Source organism: Meriones unguiculatus, chromosome 17, assembly GCF_030254825.1.
Source record: "Meriones unguiculatus strain TT.TT164.6M chromosome 17, Bangor_MerUng_6.1, whole genome shotgun sequence".
Classification (NCBI taxonomy): domain Eukaryota; kingdom Metazoa; phylum Chordata; class Mammalia; order Rodentia; family Muridae; genus Meriones; species Meriones unguiculatus.
This window is the reverse complement of record NC_083364.1, coordinates 34044293-34063367: the sequence shown is the minus strand read 5'-3', so window position 1 is coordinate 34063367 and position 19075 is coordinate 34044293. Positions and strand designations below refer to the sequence as shown.

General features: G+C 48.9%; 1 long non-coding RNA gene across 2 annotated transcripts; it reads right to left on the bottom strand.

Moving 5' to 3' along the window:
* Nucleotides 1–7635: 7635 nt before the first annotated feature.
* On the bottom strand, nucleotides 7636–11371 carry LOC132648686 (uncharacterized). Of its 2 annotated transcripts, none has more exons than XR_009587083.1 (3): nucleotides 11280–11371; nucleotides 10848–11011; nucleotides 7636–8089 (listed from the first exon to the last, which is right to left on the bottom strand). It is a non-coding gene; the product is annotated as an uncharacterized LOC132648686 (long non-coding RNA). The 2 variants fall into 2 exon arrangements; XR_009587082.1 differs by having other exon boundaries at nucleotides 11213–11316.
* Between the last annotated feature and the right edge of the window lie 7704 nt (nucleotides 11372–19075).

Sequence of the window (19075 nt, the reverse complement as noted above, 5' to 3'; positions counted from 1 at the left end):
CCCCACCCCCTAGCTTCTCATTCCTATATAACCCAGCCATTTCAGTCAAGCTCGCTCTTGGTTCTCTCTTTGTTCTATTGGTTTTCTCTCTGCCCCCTTCTCTTCTCCCCACCCCCACTCCTCTCATGGCCTGGTTCAGTCTGCTTCTGTTCAGTCCACTGCTTTCTCTCCCTGCTCTGGATTCTTCCAGATGCCTCTGGCTGTGCTCTCTCTCAGATCCACAATCAAAACCTCCTCCTCAACTGTACCTCATTCCCTACAGTCAAAGCTTGGTAACATGCTGGCCTCTGGGAAGAGTCCATCTTCCTTAAGCTTCCATCACCTTCACAACCAACACCATGGTGTCGGTGGCTTTCTGCTGAATCCTGGAGAAAGCCATGAATGTATCAACTTCAAATCAAGGTGGTCTCTCCAGAACTCTCCTTTCTCTTCAGCCTTAGCCATCTTGGTACAAGCCCTCCTTCCATGCAGATATCCTCTTTACAGATGTTGAACAGTCTTGAAGGAAGGCCCACTCACTGCTGGCTCTTGAGGACCGAGTAAGGAAGTGACTAAGGCTATGTGGTGGTTTGCGTGAGAATGATCCCCATAGGCTCATGTGTTTGAATGCTTAGTTCCTAGGGTGTGGAACTGTTTGGGAAGGATTGGGAGGTGTGGCTTCATTGGAGTGGGTGTGGCCTTGCTGGAGTGGGTGTGGTCTTGTTGGAGCAGGTGTGTCACTAGCTTTGAAGTTTCAAATATCCACATCAGGCCCGGTCTCTTTTTCTCTCTGCCTGCTGTCTGTGGATCAGGATGTAAAGCTCTCAGCTACCACTCCAGAGCCATGCCTGCCTTCGTCCCATCATGATGGTCATGGTCTAAGTCTCTAAAACTCAAAGCAAACCTATAACAAAATGCTTTCTTTCATAAGTGTTGCCTTGGTCATGTTGTCTCTTTACAACAATAGAAGAGTAATAGGAAGGTGGTTCCCATCCAGCATCCACTATGCTCCCCCTGTAATAGCCATCACATCTCCAGGAAGCCTGCTCTGGTGCTCCTGGGCCATGCAAGTATCTCTTGAGTACCTGGTCCTTTGTGGACACCGGACTCTCCAGACTTATGTTATTTCTCATGTATTCATATGTTTATTTAGCTTTTTACACAGACTCTAGACTATGGTCAAAACAGGACTGCTCTAGGTCTCTGAATAGCCCTGGGACTACCCACGAGAATAACGGCCACCAAAAGTTCTCACCGTTGGCTCCTCAAACCTATATTTGCAGTCATCATGGTCCAGAGGCCATGGCCTCCTGCACAACCCCACTGTTCACTCAAGGCTTAGACAAATAACAAAGATGGAGACCCTTCATATACTGCAGGAGAGCCCACTTTGGGGACAGGATCCCCAGTGCTACAGACTCACTTCTGTTCATAAGATAGGCTTCTGATCCATCCCTGAGAATGCAGAGCAATAAGAAGGAGCAGGTGACGGCTGTGAGTCTCAGTGAGGGTCAACCCCTCCCAACCTGCTTTCCTGAGTCATCTGCACACCTGCCTGTCTCCCTCTCAGCTGTGTCTCAGCTTGCTTCCTCGCCCTCTCCCAAGATGGAGGGCAGAGCCAAGGCAGCAGTAGCCTTTGCCAATTTGCTGCCTGACTGGCATAGACAGATCACAACCCACAGGGGTGCTAGGTCGCCCTAGAACCCAGGCTCTGGGGCATCCTTCCATCCTCTGGACCTCAATTTCTCCCATCCGATGTGCAAGATAATTGGATCAGAGAATCTGGGACGTCCTATCCCGTCCTCTGATGCAGCAGTCTTGGGGAGGGTGAGACGCACTCTTTCCAGCGTGGTGTGTGAACTCTGACCAAAGAGAGCTTAAAATAGCGCTTCTCAGCCACGATATCAGAGGACTCATTCTTGTGTGTCAAACACATCGTGATTAAGAGGGTTGGAAGGTGTCTCTAAGCCTGAATTTCTATCAAGCTCCCAGACAGTGTTCGATCTCTGCCAGCCCCGTTTATGTCCTGGGAAGTGAAAAGCCGATTCACAAGACCCAACCACAGACCCAGCAATCCGCGCCTGATGCTAGCCTCCAAGTCGTTGGAGTGCAGCTCAAGTTCAGAACTACTGCTCCAGAACAGCTGTTTCTGGATTTGGCTGTGGACTGGAAACTCCTGCAGGATTTTTGAAGCCCTGGTGCCTGAGTCCAGATACCATATTCAAATTTAATAAGCACGAGGTACCAATGAGGCATTAGGATTTTTAAACACTCTTTAGGTAATCCGAATGTGCATGAAATGTCCTGAAGACGCTGGCTTCCAGGCGATTCCTCCAGCCTTGGAAAGCGCGTTTCCTGAGATGGCCATGAGGGGGCGCTGTGGCGCCGCGCTCCGGAGCGCTTGCTGGTCCGGGCTGCGGAGGCGGCGGCTGCGCCTGGGGCGCGCGCCTCCGGGAGCGGCTCCTGGCCGAGGCCTGCCCTGCGCCTGCATCTGCACCTAATTAATGCTGGCGGCTGCCTAGCCACTCTTGACGTTAGTGATTTGCTGGTGCTGGGGGAACGCCTGCGGCCGCTCGGCACAGGTTGCTTCACTCCACCAGCTTTGCTCGCCGCCTCCTCTAGGCTCACCTCTGGGGCTGCGCCCTGACACTTGTTGCCCACCTTCACTTGTCCGGTTCCGAGGATCCCAACAAGTTTCTCAAGCCAACGGACCCGCTGGTCGGCTGCAGAAGCCAGCTCGCGCCTTTCCCTTTCGTGGTTTCTCTCTCTGCCTTCTGCCCTTGGCTGAGCTCCGTGGGTTTTAATAATAACGGTTCTCACACACAGGGTTTGCCCTGATTTTTGTGACATGGAGAGCAGGACCGTTTGTAAGGGACTTTCGCTGTCTTTGCGGGTGGGGAGCAGAAGGTTGCTTCTGGGTTTTGATGGCACTTATATTATTTTTTCAAAGGATTCTATTTTTAGGGATGGAGCCTTATCCTGGAAAGGAGACTCCCTTGTTCGTCTTCTTAGCTGACCGGAGACATCACCCCCACTAGCTCCTCATTCCCAGGCAGCTGGCAGGGAGCCAGTTCAATTCAAGGGAAACTGAGGCCAGAGAGGCTCGAAGAGACTGCCGAGAGTCACATAGCTGATTCCTGGCAGATGCCTTTTCTACGGAATTGTTCAAAAGCTCTCCCTAGGGCCAGCGGATACTTCCCAGCAGCGAGGCAGTGGTGACGGGGGTCCAGAGGGAAGTGGTTTAATTTGAAGAACAGCCCAGTCCTCTTAGAATCCAAATGAGCAATGTCATCACAGAGCTCGGCCTGATCCCAGAGTGTCAAGGACTGGGCCTGGGCTGTGAGCAGAGAACAGGCCTAAGGGCTCAGAGGAGAGTGGCTTTTTCAGGCTTGAAGGGGAAGTGGGGAGGGGGCGGACCTCAGGGAAAAGATGTGGTGTGTCAGAATGTGTCCTGCCCCCTCTAATGTGGACCCTGAGAGGAAGGCTTTCAGGTGGGGCAAGGGGCTAGCCAGGAAAATTTGGGCAGCTACCAGTTGGGACAAGTTCCCTTGTTGGCTTGGCCATGCGTCTGGCTAGAGCCCAGCCAGAAACCTTGGCTATGAAACAAGGCTCAGGAGCGAGCGCAGAGCTCTGTGCTGGGCTATGCCGGTAACAGGAGGGAAGAGCAGGAGAGGGCTAGCTCAAGGTGGTAGGACAATCAGCATCACAGCACAGCTGGAGCTTGGGTACAGGCGAGGGACAGAGTCAGGTGCCCACCATTGTTCTTTCCTGTGGGTGGGTGACCCTGATCCTTCCCTTCCTGTTGGAGTGCACATGTCTTGTGACTGCACAGACACTTTCAGTTGTGTCTTTCTGCTCCCAAGTTTTTTCCCCTCTTTCTTTCTTTCTTTCTTTCTTTCTTTCTTTCTTTCTTTCTTTCTTTCTTTCTTTCCTTTCTCTCTCTCTCTCTCTCTTTCTTTTCTTTTCTTTTTTTTTTTTTCAATTTTTGGTACAGGGTTTCTCTGCCTAGTCCTGGCCTTGCTTTGTGGACCAGCTGCCCTCAAACTCACAGAGATCCTCCCCAGCGCTGGGATTAAACGCATGCACCACCATGCCCGGCTAAGTTCTTTTTCATGGTTTTTCTTAAAGCCCAGGGAAGGGAGATCCTGTAGCCTCATTCACCTATTCCGGAAGCCCTGGCAGAAAATCACGGTTCAGTTTCAGTCACATCCTCCACATTCCAAAGTCCACCCAGGTGGAGGTGACAAGAGTCCGTGGGACGTACCCTCTGGGATGTCTGGGGAGGAATGCTCAGCCTACGGCATGCCAGCCTGACAGGCCCTCAGCCACGCCTGCAGGTCTTTGCCTGATGCTGCTGGGGGAAGAGGACCTGGCTTTGACTGCAGCAGGTATCCAGACTATTACCTAGCTAGTGCCAAAGCTCACACACATCCCGGACCAGAGTTTCTGGTAGTGTGAGTCTCGGGCCACAATAGCATTACTTCCTCATTCAGGCGTTTGTTTTGTCTCTTTGTTTTCTGAGACAGGATTTCTCTGTGCAGCCCTGGCTGTCCTGAAACTCACTCTGTAGACCAGGCTGGCCTCGAACTCACAGAGGTCCAACTGCTTCTGCCTCCCGAGTACTGGCATTAAAGGTGTGGGCCACCACCACCTAGCTAGACAATTGCTTGAAACAAGCGGTTGATGGCATAGATTTGGCTTCAGGCTCATGGGATTTGGCAGGTCCTCCCTTCCCTCATGGACTGTCTGTTTAGTTTTGGGGACCTATAACTAGTATGGGAAATATGTTAATTACGTGGCAGAGTAGAAAGTAACAGTAATTTAAAAAATAAAGAACACTAGGTCTGGGGCTTCGAAGGAAGTATGTTGGTTGAGAATGTACGCATGCATACATTCATGTATTAATGTTTTGAGCAGGGCCTGTGTAGTGCCTGCTGATCTTAACCTCTGGATCCCCCTGCCTCAGTCTCCCCAGTGCAGGGCTTACAGGTGTGCACATCGTACCTGGCTTTTTGTAATTTTAAATGTAGCAGTTGAGAAAGCTCTTACTGTGAAAATGACATTTGAACCAAGACTTCAAAGAGATAAGCCCTTAGCTATCGAAAGGGGGTTCCTGGGCCTGCTCCAACCTGTTCATGAGACTCAGGGAGAGGGCCTAGGGACCCGCACCTCCAAAGTCCTTTATATGTGGCACTTGGCAACCCTCGCTGCTAGCCTTGACTTTCATCCATGCGGAGAACTTTCCCCTCACAGCTCAGGAAGAGCATGCCCGGGTGTAACTTCCCGGGGTCCCGTCTAGGAGGAAGCTGGACTCAGAGGTCCAGATCAGTGGTGCTGATCAGTGTGACTTGGTAATTAGCTGAGGGGTAGTAACTTGTGACTGTGACGAGTCTGGAAAGGTCCACGTGGGGACACGGAAGGACGCAGCTGTTAGGTGAAGGTGTGAGCCAGCCATCGGAGCAGCACGGCGGTTGTCACGGAGAGAGCAAGGCTTCGACGTGGGCTCCAGCCCAGGAGCCATGGAGAACTCGTCAGGCCGTTTGCTTTAAGGCTTCTTACCTTCCACGTCTGAGACTTGGAACTGTAAATCCCCTCCCCCCTCCCCCCACAGTGTCATGGCCACCAGCCAGTCTGAGTGTCTCCCCACCCACCCATCCGCCATTGCCACCAGTCATTACATTAGCATCCATTTCTTTCCGTGCGCCCCATGCCAGGATCAACAGAATTCCAACCCAATAAAATAATTTGGATCGTGGCTGGGACCTTATTGTAAAGCAACCTGGTGTGAAAAAAAAAAAAATTACCGAAGAAATATGGTATGGAGGGTAATTAACTGGAAAACTGAAATCTTGAATCTTGGAACCTCTGTTCGTCCAGGTCCAAAGGGTCGGCCATGTCTCTTGCTTTTCTGGGAGAGTCAGACAATGCCTTGTAACTCGGTTGCGGCGAAAGCCGCTGTGAACAGCAGCCCAGACTTTTCCCCGGTGGCAGGGAGCCTGGCCTCAGTGCCCAGCCCTATTAACTGTTGGCTTCCCAGTTGCTGGCTTGAGCCAAAAACATGCTCTTGCTGTTTGAAGTCCTTATTGGAAAAGCAGATCTCATCTTGGCTTCAGCTCCCCGCAATTCCTTGTGTGGGGCTCTCCCCGGGGCTGTCGTGAACGCAAGAAAGCATTCCCCACGCTTTTATCTCCGAGTCACATCTAACAATTTATATTTAAAGAAACACAGCTCCCATAGCCCCTTGTACCAGAACACCCAGCGCGGCAGCTCCAGAGACCAGGGCTTCTGAGGATTAGGGAGGGGAGATCAGAACCTTCTGAGTGGCAGCGCCTCGGGCCAGGCTTCCTGGAGCTTTGCAGCCCGACCTGGAGCCGCTGGGGAGACGGCACAGCAGTGCCACGGGGCTGTTCTCAGGGCCCACCCCTCCGCTGGCGTGGATTTTCTCAAGGCCGGGAGGACATGGGAGTCCTAAGCTTGCCTGCCTGCTTAGCTAGGGTCTGGTTAGCCCCACGCCACTGGGCTGCAGGAGAACCAGCCACCTGAGGCTTGTTTTATCCATTAACTGTAAGTGGGGGGTGGGGGACGGTTGAGGGAAAGGACTTTAATTTTTTTTTTTCTCCTACTGCTCTTCTACAGGATTCTGGAAACAACAAGGCCTAATGACATTGTTAGCATTCTCCCTCCTTCAAAAGGACGGGGCTTACCTGTTCTAACGGCTCTCTCTCTTGGAGCCTCTCAAGGGCTGAAAGGAAGCTCAAGCACCTAGGTGTGTTTGGCTTTGTTTGTTTTCCAGTGCTAGGAGTCAGGCTCAGGACTAGGCAAGCACTTCTGCCGCCGAGCTCTTCTCTCTGGAAGACTGAGTTAAAACAGCAAGCCAGCTTTTAATCCCAGAGAGCCTTTAATCCCAGCACCCGGAGGCAGAGGCAGGTGGACGGATCTCTATGAGTTCAAGGCTGGCTAAGTCTACATAGTGAGTTCCAGGACAGCCAGGGCTATGAAGAAAGACCCTGTTTTAACAAACAAACAACCTCCTAACAAACAAAACAAAACAGCCCCCAAAATATTTCTTCCTGAAATAAAACCAAAATAGTCCCCCAACTTCCCTTGGGAAGGAAGACCTTCCACAGTCAAATACAAACATTCCAAGTCCTGCTGTCTTAGGCCCAGCCCCTTGCGCACCAGTTATTGTGGTATCACTTGCCTGTGTTTTCACTTCATTCTCAACCCCTTACTCTTTTCCAGGAATGCTGCTTTATGGGACGCCGTTGGTATTTCTGCACCTGGCTTCTCTGGGTGCAGTCACCTGCATTTATCCTGGTTCTGTGCTGAACTCATTGATATTTTGTGTTTTGTGTTTTGTTTTTGTTTTTAAAGAGAGCAGGCCTGGGGAGTACAGCTCAGAGGGCAGTATTCACCTAGCAGGCACGAAGCTCTGGGCTCAGTCCCCAGCAGAGGCAGGAGAAGCAGGAATTCAAGATCATCCCTCTGCTGCAGGGTAAGTTAAGGCCAGTCTGAGCTGCATGAAATCTGATCTATTAGAAAGAGGGAGTCGGGGAAAACATTAAGTGGCTTACAACAAACACACGATGCCCGGGATTAGTGAAACGGTCATCTTAGTTTCGGAATCATGGGAGAGAGGAGGTAACCATGCCAAACTTACATTTTAAAAATATTTTTATTGCATTTGTTTATTTATTGGTTCACCCATGAGCACGTGCCATGAGGTGCTTGTGGAGGTCAGAGGGCAACTGTGAGAGTCAGTTCTCTCACCTGGTCGGCCCCTGAGGATTAGTCACTCAAGCACCTTTACCTACTGAGCCACCTCAACAGCTCCAAACCTCTCACCTTTACTAAACTTAGCTCCGAGGCTCTTAGTGGCTGGAGAGGGGGAAGAGGATGATATAGACTCTAGGAGAGATACAATTACGTAGTTATTGAGTCCCGAAAGAAACTCGTGGGGGGATTCCTGTAGAATGTGCAATGGACGAGCCCGTTGTCAATGCCTGTGAGCAGGACGCAGACGTGTTTTTCACGACGACTTTCCCGTGGTGAAGCCAGAGTCATCATGTAGAGGATCGCCTTAGTGACCAGTCTGGCGTTCGACAATAACCTTGGGTTAGAATGGGATAGAGGAAAGTCCAACACAACCCATCTTATCACTGGGCCTGCACAAGTACATTCCATGTACTCTGAGTTGGATCTGGGGCAAAAGGAAACCGCAGGCTGCAGAATGCACAAATGCACAAGCCAGCATCTACCAGGGGGTGCCTAACTGCATTGCAGGTCGATGCCCAGCCCCAGCAAAAGATGGCTCAGCTTGCTGGTCTAGCTGACGCCTAAGCATTGATACCCTTAGAGACACAAGTCCTCTCCCTTTCCACCTCTCTTGACCCCAACTCAAGCCCCAAACGTTCCTCTGAAAAGCCTCAGTAGCCTGAAATCATCCCTGGTTGGTTTTGAGAACTAGCCAACAATATAAGGGCCTTTCAAAGTCCAAAGATCATCACCTCTTTGGAAGCACGGGGCAGTTTTTGACAGCCTAGGGCACAAGTTCAGTGACTCTGTTGCCTGCTCAGGGACAGAGCCAGGCAACTGGGCAGAATTCAGAGGAGCATTTGGCCTCACTCCATGTATTCCCAGCCAGAGAGTGCCCAAGCTGAGCTCTGTAGGCGCCAGCCCTCGGAATCCTGCCCTTCGTGGTACTCCCTCTTTGGGGGGCTTTGACTTTGGAACTCAATTGAACAGATTTCTCAAGGCCCTCGTGTTTCTTAGGCACCATGGGAGGCCTTAGGTGAGCAGGCTTCCTGTCTGAACAAGTAGAAGAATCCACAGTCTTCTCCATCGTGTGTGTAATTGTGAGATAATGTAATCTCACATGCAATGGGAACATTCTGGAAAGTGAAAGTACCTTCTGGAGCTCTGTCTTTCCCAGGTTACGGTTTTTCTGTCCTAGCCAGGTTATTTTCTCTATGTACTATGATCGCAACCATTACTGACCTTGGAGGGTAGCTTGACTTTGGTGTAAATGATACACATTTGGTTGCCGCGAAGTCTGTGTGAATTCTGAGAATAGGACCCTCACCTTTACATGGAAAGCATCTTCCATAGCTGGGAGGGCTAAGCCAAGGGAAGTGGGCAACCACTGGGGTCAAAGGGGGTCTTGTGCCTACATTCACCTCTCGCCATGTGGCCTTCATGTGGACCACACTTCCTGAGAGAGGTTCCACACACTCTGCTCACTTCTAAGCTCTCATTAAAAGGAGAGCAGAGATACAGTTCAGAGCCTCTGTTCCCAGTTATACCAAGGAGGGCAACTCAGGCCTGGCCAATGTGGGCGCCCGACAGTAGCAGAGCAGGCAGAGCCTTGGCAGACACTCTGCCTCTTTCCGAGCATTTCAGCACTTGGAAGAAGAGCCACTGAGAAGCTGACCCATGCCCTCACAGTAAATAAGAGAGGCATTTTTCCAAACCAGCTGTTCTTAACCATTTCCTACATGGAGCTTTTCAGGGCAGTCCCTGGACCAGCAGCACCTGGAACTTTCTAGAAGCCCTCAGAAGCCTGGGTGGGCTGAGTGGTCTGTGTTTGACAGAATTTCTTGGTATCTGTGGTACTCGCTGTGGTTTGGAGCCTCCGAGGATAAAGGCTGGCTGTGGCAGTAGTCTTGGCTGGAGCGCCCGTGCCAGGAGCTCTGAAGCGGGTGGCGGTGAAAAGCCTGTGGAGGGAGTCCAACCTCTTTCTGCAACCTCCTCCACTTGAGAATCACGGGTCTGGAACCAACCTTTGCGTCAGAGAATAACCTCTCGTAACACTCTGTGTGTTTTGATATATTTTTCTAAACTCTGGGGGAATTTATTCCAATTTGGAATAGCTTGTGTTTGGCCTGGAATTCTCCCTCATAGTCGCCACACAAAGGCTTATTTTCTGGAGAAGGTACTGTGGGCCATAGCATGCTTGAGTTAGGGGACCCTTGATGTCAAGACTGCAATACTCATTTACCAATTACTGCAAGCATCTTCCCGCAGTATTCCGCTTCATGTTCTTTAACAGATGCCAGGAGCTCTCTTTCTAGCCTCCAAGGGTCGGGGGTTAGGGGGAAGCTATGCCCTAAGTCATCTGAAGTGTTTGGACACCCCAGTGGTAGCGGGTGTTTTAGCTGGAAGCCATCCAAGACTGTGAGAACCCAGTTTGTGTGTAAACACAAGGTGCGTCTCCTTGTCCATCCATCTCCATCATCTGCAGGTGTTCTCCCTGCTTCTGCCTGCCACGGGGGGGGGGGGGGGCAGCCCCATGGGAAGAGGACAGGCTTCTTAGAAAGTTGTGTTTTTTCCTGTCACGGTGGGCAGTTTTTATCTCTTCTCTTGAGTGACAGGCTCCACCTCTCCCAAGGCTGGTGTTTGCCTTGTGGCCACTGAGGCAGGAAGCAGGTGGCAGGGAGTTGACCTTATAGCATATCCTTGAGCCCGTGGGGTGGGTGTGCCACCAACTGTGGCTGGGGGTAGGGGGTAGGGTGGGCTGATGCGGGCAGCTGATTGCTGAGTGGTTCTGAGCCGCTGAGAGATAGGAGCGGCTGCTGTGCTCTGATCGGCAGATCCTCACGGCAGACCAGGGTGGGGTGAGGTCTTAGGGTAAGCGCTAAAGGGCTTAAAGGGTCTAACCCTGCTACCCGCTCTGATGAAGCTGGCCCTGCATAACCTGGAAGGGAAGCTGGCTTCTCTAGAACAGTGTATGCAGTGGTGTACAGCAGGTTCTTGAGAAATATGTACTGACCTAGTAATTAGGTTTGTCTCCAGCATTTCTCCCCAGGCTCCCCTTGGCCTGACAAGGAAGGAAATAAAAGCCCATTCCAGCTGGATGTGATAGTGCCTACCTGTAAATCCTAGCACTGGGGAGGCTGATGCAGGAGGATGTCCAGTTCTATACCACGTAAGATTCTTCCAAAACAAAATAGAACAAAGTAGGTGCGTGCCTGTAGTCTCAGCACTCAGGGAGGCAGAGGCTGGTGGATCTCTGTGAAGTCGAGGGCAGCCTCGTCTACAAAGCAAGCCCAGGGCAGACAAGAGAACCCCTTTCTTAGGAAATAAACAAACAAACAAACAAAAAAAAAACAAAACCAACCAAACCAAACCCCAAACAAACAACAAAAAGCGGATCAACCAACCAACAAGCAACACCCCCCCTCCAGTTAATTGATTAGTAAAATAAATAAATAAATAAATAAATAAAGAGGTGTACCTGGCCGTGGTGGACCCTGCTCTCTGGGTGCCCTGGGGGCCGAAAAGAAACTAGAAAGATGACTTACTTTCTGCAGATGTGGCCAAGGAGAAGCTCAGAGGGACTGATGAAATCAGTGTCTTCTACCGGGAACACCAGAGGAGTTGAGGTGGGGGTGGGGAACCCTCCCACCCCATCCCACAGTCCCAGACCAATGGCCTTCCGGGTGGAGAGGTGACTCACTCTCAGATATTTTCTGACAATGTGAGGCAACTCCTTCTCTGGCTTCTTTGTCTGTGTTATACTTGTTTGTGTGTACATGCACATGTGTTGTGTATGGAGGCCAGAGGTCAACACTCAGTGTCTTCCTTGATCACTTCCCACAAGGTTGTTGTTATTGTGGATTCAAGGCCTGATCAATGACTTGTTCCTCTTTAAAGACCTGTTTTTGACTGGACTCAGACTCAGAAGCAGCAGCTCTCAGAGAGGACAGCCTACATCTTCTTGGCGATCCATTTCTGGCATTTTCTTTGGCTTCCTTCATTCTCTTGTCCGGAAGTTTAGCCTGTACTGCAGCCTTCTTGTTGTTAGTGCGCCGTTTCTTCCGAGGGATCTGCTACTGCTTGTGTTTCAGGACAGGTGGAGAAAAAGACACTGAATCTTGTGTGCTGTGGTCCTGGGGTACCTTCTTTATTTAAGGGCTTTCTGATAACATATTGGCAAACACCATCTTCTTTAGAGAGATTGAAAAGCTTTTGGATTCTGTTAGTGCTCTCTCTCTCTCTCTCTCTTTCTCTGTCTTTCCCCAATAACCAAGTTGAGAACACTCAGATTGGCTCCCACAATGCATCTACCTACAAACAAACTTGTAATTCCTCTCTCCAGCTCTCTCCAGTTGGTCTAAGACAAGAATGCCCCTTTCTCAACAGCAGGTGCAGTCTGCTGTAAGTAAAGATACCTTGCTTCATGGGAAAATCTTGTTTGTTGTTCCCACCACTGATTTGAACCATATAACTGCTCCACTCCTCACCCAGAGCATCAAGAGCTACATCTGCAGTTTCTCATAGGGCGATGGTTCTCAACCTGTAGGTCACATAAAAGGGGAGGTTGAACAACCCTTTCACAGGGGCCTCCTAAGACCATCAGAAAACAGATACATATTTTTTATTATGATTCATACCAGTAGCAAAAAATGCAGTTACAGAGTAGCAATGAAAATAATTTCATGGTTGGGGGGGTGTCACCACAACATGAGGAACCGCGTGAAAAGGCCACAGCGTTAGGAACGTTGAGAACCACTGACAGACAGGATGAAGCATCGTCTGCTTCAGTGAGCTTCTGGTAGCCGTTGGCTGAGAAGATGTTCAGCTTCTTCTTGATGGCCTAGGAAGTGCCATAAAAGAGCTCATAGATTTGACTATAGCAGCTAGCCAAAGAGCATCTGTCTCTGTCATCCTGACCAACTCTTGGGTTACAGGCATGCCCCATTGTCTTTTTTGTTGTTTTGTTTGTATTTTAATAGGGTTTCTCTGTATAACCCTGGCTGTCCTGAAAGCTCGCTCTGTAGACCAGACTGGCCTAGAACTCAGATATCTGCCTGCCTCTGCCTCCTGAGTGCTGGAATGAAAGGTGTACAACACCACACTTTTTTTTTTCTTTAATGTGAACGCTGGGCATCTCAACAAGGTCCTCATGCTTGCTCAGCATACTTTATTGACTGAGCTACCTCCCTAGCTTCTCTGACACTTTTCTTTTAAGCCAGAAGTTCATTCTGAGATGGGGACAGCCCATCAGGGTTACAGGAAGAGATGATGTTGGAAGGGGCTAGACTCAGTGGTGCAGACTGTGGGTTTGTGATTGCTGCCTATTGCAGGGTGGCAGGGAGCCAGCTTCCTGCCTTTGGGATGCACAAGCTACATATTCTTGGAATAAGAATATGTATTCTTTGGAGGACCCTTACCTTCACAGTCCTGCCCTGGACCTGAAGGTTCCAGACAGTTCTAACTGCTAGCTGTATACATGGGATATTGGTGTGATGGTGAAATGACATTCCACGGGCCTAGATTCAGCAGTGGAAGTGTTTTTCAAACCTTCCCTTTCTCCCTAGAGATGGTGACAGTGATCATGAGGTCTTGGTGGGGCCAGCAACAAATACAAGATCATGTGAGTGGCTGGGAACAAGAACAAGAGCCTTGGAGGCACGCAGATGTGACCTGCTAACACTGAGCCTGAACCAGACACAACTGGACACTTGACAAGGAGGCCTGAGCTCACCCCTCCTAATGCTCAGCTCGAAGGAGGGTGGGGAGACTGGCTGGAGATCCAGGGGAGCCTTAGATGAGAGAGCTGTGCCTCTGCGTGGGTCAGGATAGCACAGGGTTCTGTCTAGAGACTGTTTAGGACACTGGTGAACTAGCTTCAGGCCCCGTGACAGTTTGCCCATTCACTGTCAAAGTGCCCTTTGAATTCCTAATGCCTGGTCAGCCTCAGAGGACAAGGCTCTTGTCCTCATGACTTTACAGTCCAACCAGACTGTACCAACAGCAATTGCCCCGCCCTTCTATGGAGACAATAGGCTTTGTATCCCACTGTGGAGAAACAGCCATGAACTGTCTCCATGTCACGTCTACCTTTCCATGTACTTGCATCATGCCTCTGCCTCTCCTGCCACCACGGGCCAGCTCTCCATGCTGTGTAAGGCTACCCCCTTCTGCACCTCCTGATAGCTTACAGATGACTCTCTCCATCTCCCTTCCCATCACAGACCACCGGCCTCTCTCCGACTACTGGGCCTCTGTAGCACACTCCCACTAATAGACAACCCCCATTGCCCTGAAGTCCTCTTCAGACAGCTCGGTGCCTGTTAGCTATGAAACCTCACCTCTCTCCTTGCCCCTTGAATCTACTTCAATTAGACTGTCCTCATTTGTCTAATTCAAAAGCACATTTCTCATTCTCCACCTTGCTTGGCTCCTTACCCCTCCAGAGGTCCAATATCATTCATAATCATAATGAGCTCTGGAGATCAGCTCCGGAGCCGGTAGGCTGACTTGTCCACAGCTGGCAGGTGGACTATTTACCTTCCCATCCAGAACAGAAACCTTATAGTCTTTTTTAAAAATAAATATTGAAATAAGATTTTTTAACTAGTTCAAAATCAGAGGTCAAAAATAGGTCAGTTAGTATTTAAGTTAAGATAGGTGGCCGAGAGCAGTGGTGGCACATGCCTTTAATCCCAGCTCTCAGGAGGCAGGAGGCAGAGGCAGGAGGCAGAGGCAGGAGGATCTCTGTGGCCAGCCTAGTCTATATAGGGCGAGCTCCAAAACAACTACACAGAGGAACCCTGTCTCAAAAAAAAAATTTAATTTTGAAACTTTCACCTTTTTAAGAAACTGAAACTTAAAAAAACTGACAAAGACCTAAAACCAAGTGTTTAATTATGTGCAATGTGTCAAAGCATTAAGTAGATGTTAATATTTTTTTATTTGGTGGATTCCTCACCAGGCTTTATAAATCATTGCCAATGGATACATATTTTCTCCTTTCTCCTATGGGTTCCCCTGCACATGTAAATACTACTCATTTGGAGACCTGTGGTCCCAGACTGTCTGCGAGCACCTTCTACCCAGTAGCCCCTGGGAATTGTGCTCCCCGAGAGCAGGGGTTCTGGGCCTTGGGAAATTTCACCACCTCAGGCTGCCTGGGTAGGGCTGTGAACCTCATGGACATTTGGAGATTCTTATTACGGAAAGCCTTGTGCCTCCTTTTCAGTCAGTCCTCCCGGAAGAGGCCAGGATTGATTGCATCATCCATCTTGGGCCTGATCCCACCTGTCTGAAACCTAAGTGTTTCCAGAGCCTTCCCATAGCCCAACTGTCAATCATGTCACCATCCAGATGGGTAAATCTTGTGGGGGCAGTGTGCTTTCTTGAGGGACAATGAAGTGTCAAGCTTGGATGGAGCATGAAACTTTGAGAGGAAGGTTCGTTCTTAGTAATTAAATCAAGGAGAGATGATTCAGGGGACCTAAGTTCAGATTCCAAAAAACGTCAAGTGCAGTGGCTTGCTTGTAATCCCAGCTCTGAGTGGGGTAGGCAAAAGGGCAGAAACAGCTCTCTGGAGCTTGCTGACCGCCAGTCAAGCCAAATCAGCAGGCTTCAGGTTCAGTGAGGGACCCTTTCTCAAAAAATGAGCTAGAGAGCCCAGCATGGTGGCACACACCTTTCACCTCAGGGCTTAGCAGGCACAGGCAGTTGGATCTCCTTGAGTTCAAGGTCAGCCTGGTCTACAAAACGAGTTCCTTGATAGTCAGGGCCACACAATGAATCCCTGTCTCAAACAAACAAACAAAAACAAACAAACAAACAAACAAAATAAAACAGCAAAATACAACCCTAAATGATGGTAATGATGATGACGATGATAAGATAAAGAGAGACACCTAACATTGCCTTCTTGCCTCTCCACATGTGGTTATGAGCCACATTGGCACACACACTCACACAAAGGCTGCTGAAATCATCTCATTTGCAAGCCTGGAACCAGGGCCACCGCATAAACTCTGTGTATAGGGACTTTCTCATCTTCTCCACCACTGGCCTGCCTCAGCCTCTGGCAACCGTTGGTTGAGTCTATTTCACTCTCTCCTGGGAGTTTCATTATTGCAATATCTTGGGTTCTCAGACTGTCCAGCCAATGGGTCTTCAAAAGAATTAAAAAATTAGAGCCAAAGATGGTTTCAAAATGGTGATCCTCACGCTTCAGCCTCCCAAATGCTCGGATTATAGCTGTATACCACCTTGTCTGACTTTTTTTGTTCGTTTTTTAATTATTTAAATTTTTTTTTTTTTTACAATTAATGATATCTGTAGAGAAAGTAAGGAGGGCATAAAAACAGAAGATGAAAATATTTTGTACCTGCAGTACATTCAGACCTGTTAGTGAGTAGGCAGTATGGTGGATTGATTGAAAATGGCCCCCATAGACTCACCTATTTGAATGCTTAGTCACCGAGAAGAGGCACTGTTTGAGAAGGATTAGGAGGTGTGACCTTGTTGGCGTGGTATAGCCTTGTTGGAAGAAGTATGTCACTGGGTGGGCTTTCAGGTTTCTAAAGGCCGTGCTGGGCTCAGTCTCTGTCTCTCTCTGTGTTTGCAGATCAGGTTGTGACTCTCAGTGACTTCTCTAGTACCTTGCCTTCCACCATGGTCCCCACCATGATGATAGCGGACTAAACCTCTAAGACTGTGAGTCAGCCCCCAGTTAAATGCTCCCTTTTATAAGAAATGGCTACTTAGACAGGCAGGCGTGGCAGAAATCAACCGAGGAAAAGAAAGTATGTATTTAAAAAGCCAAATCAGCAGGCAGAGTGGTACAGACCCATAATTCCAGTAATGAGGAGGTTGAAGCAGAAGAATCATGAGTTCAAAGCCATTCTTGGCTACATAGTGAGTCTGAGGCCACTACATTGGGTCCTATCTCAATGAAGAGAGAGAGAGAGAGAGAGAGAGAGAGAGAGAGAGAGAGAGAGAGAGAGAAGACAAGGTTCTCCTTGGGGGACTGAGGTGGAGGGAGACCTTGCCTGCCACACAGGGTGTGCCATGGCTGGTAGGGTATCACTAGAGTGAAGTGCCCAGCATGAACCAGGGTGTACCAGCTCATCTGCGGGACTGGCAGGAGCCCCTGCCCCACATTGCCCTGGCTCTTAGGGACTCATCCTAAGCAGGGTGTGGTCTGCCATCTGGGGAAAGGCTGCCTCATGCCCAGGTGGCTGTAACCCGTTGTCTCCTCATTGGCCACCCTAGTGAGAAGACAGGCCATCTGGAAGGGGGTAGATGGGACTGTGGGTACTCTCCCTGCCTGCAGGATTGTACCTCCTACCTGTCCAGGCCAAGCTAGGTGGAACGGCATCAGAAGTCCTCGGTGGGAGCACCAAGGGCAGCAGCTGAAACACCTGCTCTTGTTGCCCTAGGGAAGTTCCTGGGGAGGCTCTGTTTATCCTCTAGGTGAGGTAGTATTTCATCCCCGGTTCTAGTCTTATGGACACTGGCCAGACCCCTGTGAGACATGGAAATTGGCACTCCAGATATAAAGGACCCACCCATCACTGCTCTTTCAGTCTCTGACTTTTTTTTCCAGGGCATCCCATCCCCAATTTCTCTCTTTTCTATGCTCTTTTGTTCCTTATACCAAATATGTTGCAATAGATTTTTTTAAAGATTTATTTATTATTATGTGTACAATGTTCTGTCTGCATGTACACATGCATGCCAGAAGAGGGCACCAGATCTCATTATAGATGGTTGTGAGCCACCATGTGGTTGCTGGGAATTGAATTCAGGACCTCTGGAAGAGCAGCCAACGTTGCCTCTGAGCTATCTCTCCAGCCCATATAACAATTATAACATTGGTGCCATGAAACTGTGCTGTTCAAGCATCTGCCAGGTCCCTGACAAGGGTGTGATGACCTGCTTTGACTGATCTGTACCTCTGTCTCTAGCTCCTCTGTGCTTTTGGGGACACCCAAGCTTCAAGGCTTGTGGCTTCTCTCTTCACCCATGGGACTGTTGTCCCCATTCAGACCGACAAACTCTCTCCATCAGATGCTTTTAAATTGCTTCATCACACCACCCAAGCGACGAGGGCCGGAGTGGGGGGAAGGTCACAGGACACTGAAAACTTTCCTTTCTTTATGCTCTTTTCCTTTCTCCAAACCATGTTTAACGCCGCTTGGTTGCTCTCACGCGCTGCGTGACTTGAGCATGCAGCCCTCTGATCTGGCTGGCGAGAACAGAGACCACTACACAGGTCTTACTCCCAACATCAGCTGCCTCAGGCCTCGAATTTGACCAGTGCTGAGGTATGTCTGAGCCATTTGTCTGTGAATTTGATAGCTCACTTAAGAGTCCACTTCCTCCACGAGGCTCTGGTTCTTGGCCTGGCCACATGGGATCCCGCTCGCTGCTCGCCCCTCCCCCCTCCGGCAGAGGCAGGAGTTCAAATTAGTGCTCTCCCTCTCCTCTTCCCCATCAGTAGATTCTCTATTATGTAAAACCTGCCTACGTTCAAAGCCCCCCCAAAATGACATACCAAATTACCAACTATTCACTGCCACAGACAAATGGTTCTCAAATATTATCTTTCTAAACCTACTATGCTTTAAGTTTCCAAAGTCCTATCCTTAAGAATCTGCTTCTCAACTCTTAAAAAAAAACTTTTATCTCTGATTTCTTTGCATTCTACCCTCAAAATGAAAATATACGTCTTAGGATTATACCGTGAACTCTTACCTAAAGATTTATAACTTGTTTATTGGTCATGGTGTTTAAAGTTTAAGTTCAAACTCTTGTTAGCCTCATTTCAAATTGGTATGGATTATTCAGACTTGAAATGTATGTCTAACTGCTGCCTTTACTAGTTACTGGGTGTATGAATGCGTGTTGTTTCTGCTCCTACCTGTGCTCTGGGTTCATGTCTAGGCTTTCTAGCCAATGAATTTGGTATAGCAAATTCAAACATAATTTTAAAATTGTTTTATAGCATTCTACTGTATTGCTGACTCTATAAACAGGAAATTGTTAATCCTTTAATCCTTTCTCAGACTCATTCACGTATTTTGTTTTTGTTTTTGTTTTTATTTTTGTTTTTTAAGTCCAGACCAATAATTAAAGGCTTGTACTTAAATAATTTAAACTATGTGATATGATTCCAAAGGTACTTTTAAATTAGGATTTAAAGATACTTTTAAATTAAATACTTTTAAATTCCAGAAACATTCAGCTGCTTATAGTGTTAGAACTTGGTTACTGTGCTCTACCTTCCCTCTCAAAAAGGTTAAAAATCACTGCCTTAGAAATGCGTTTAGCCTTGTTTTTGGAATAGGGA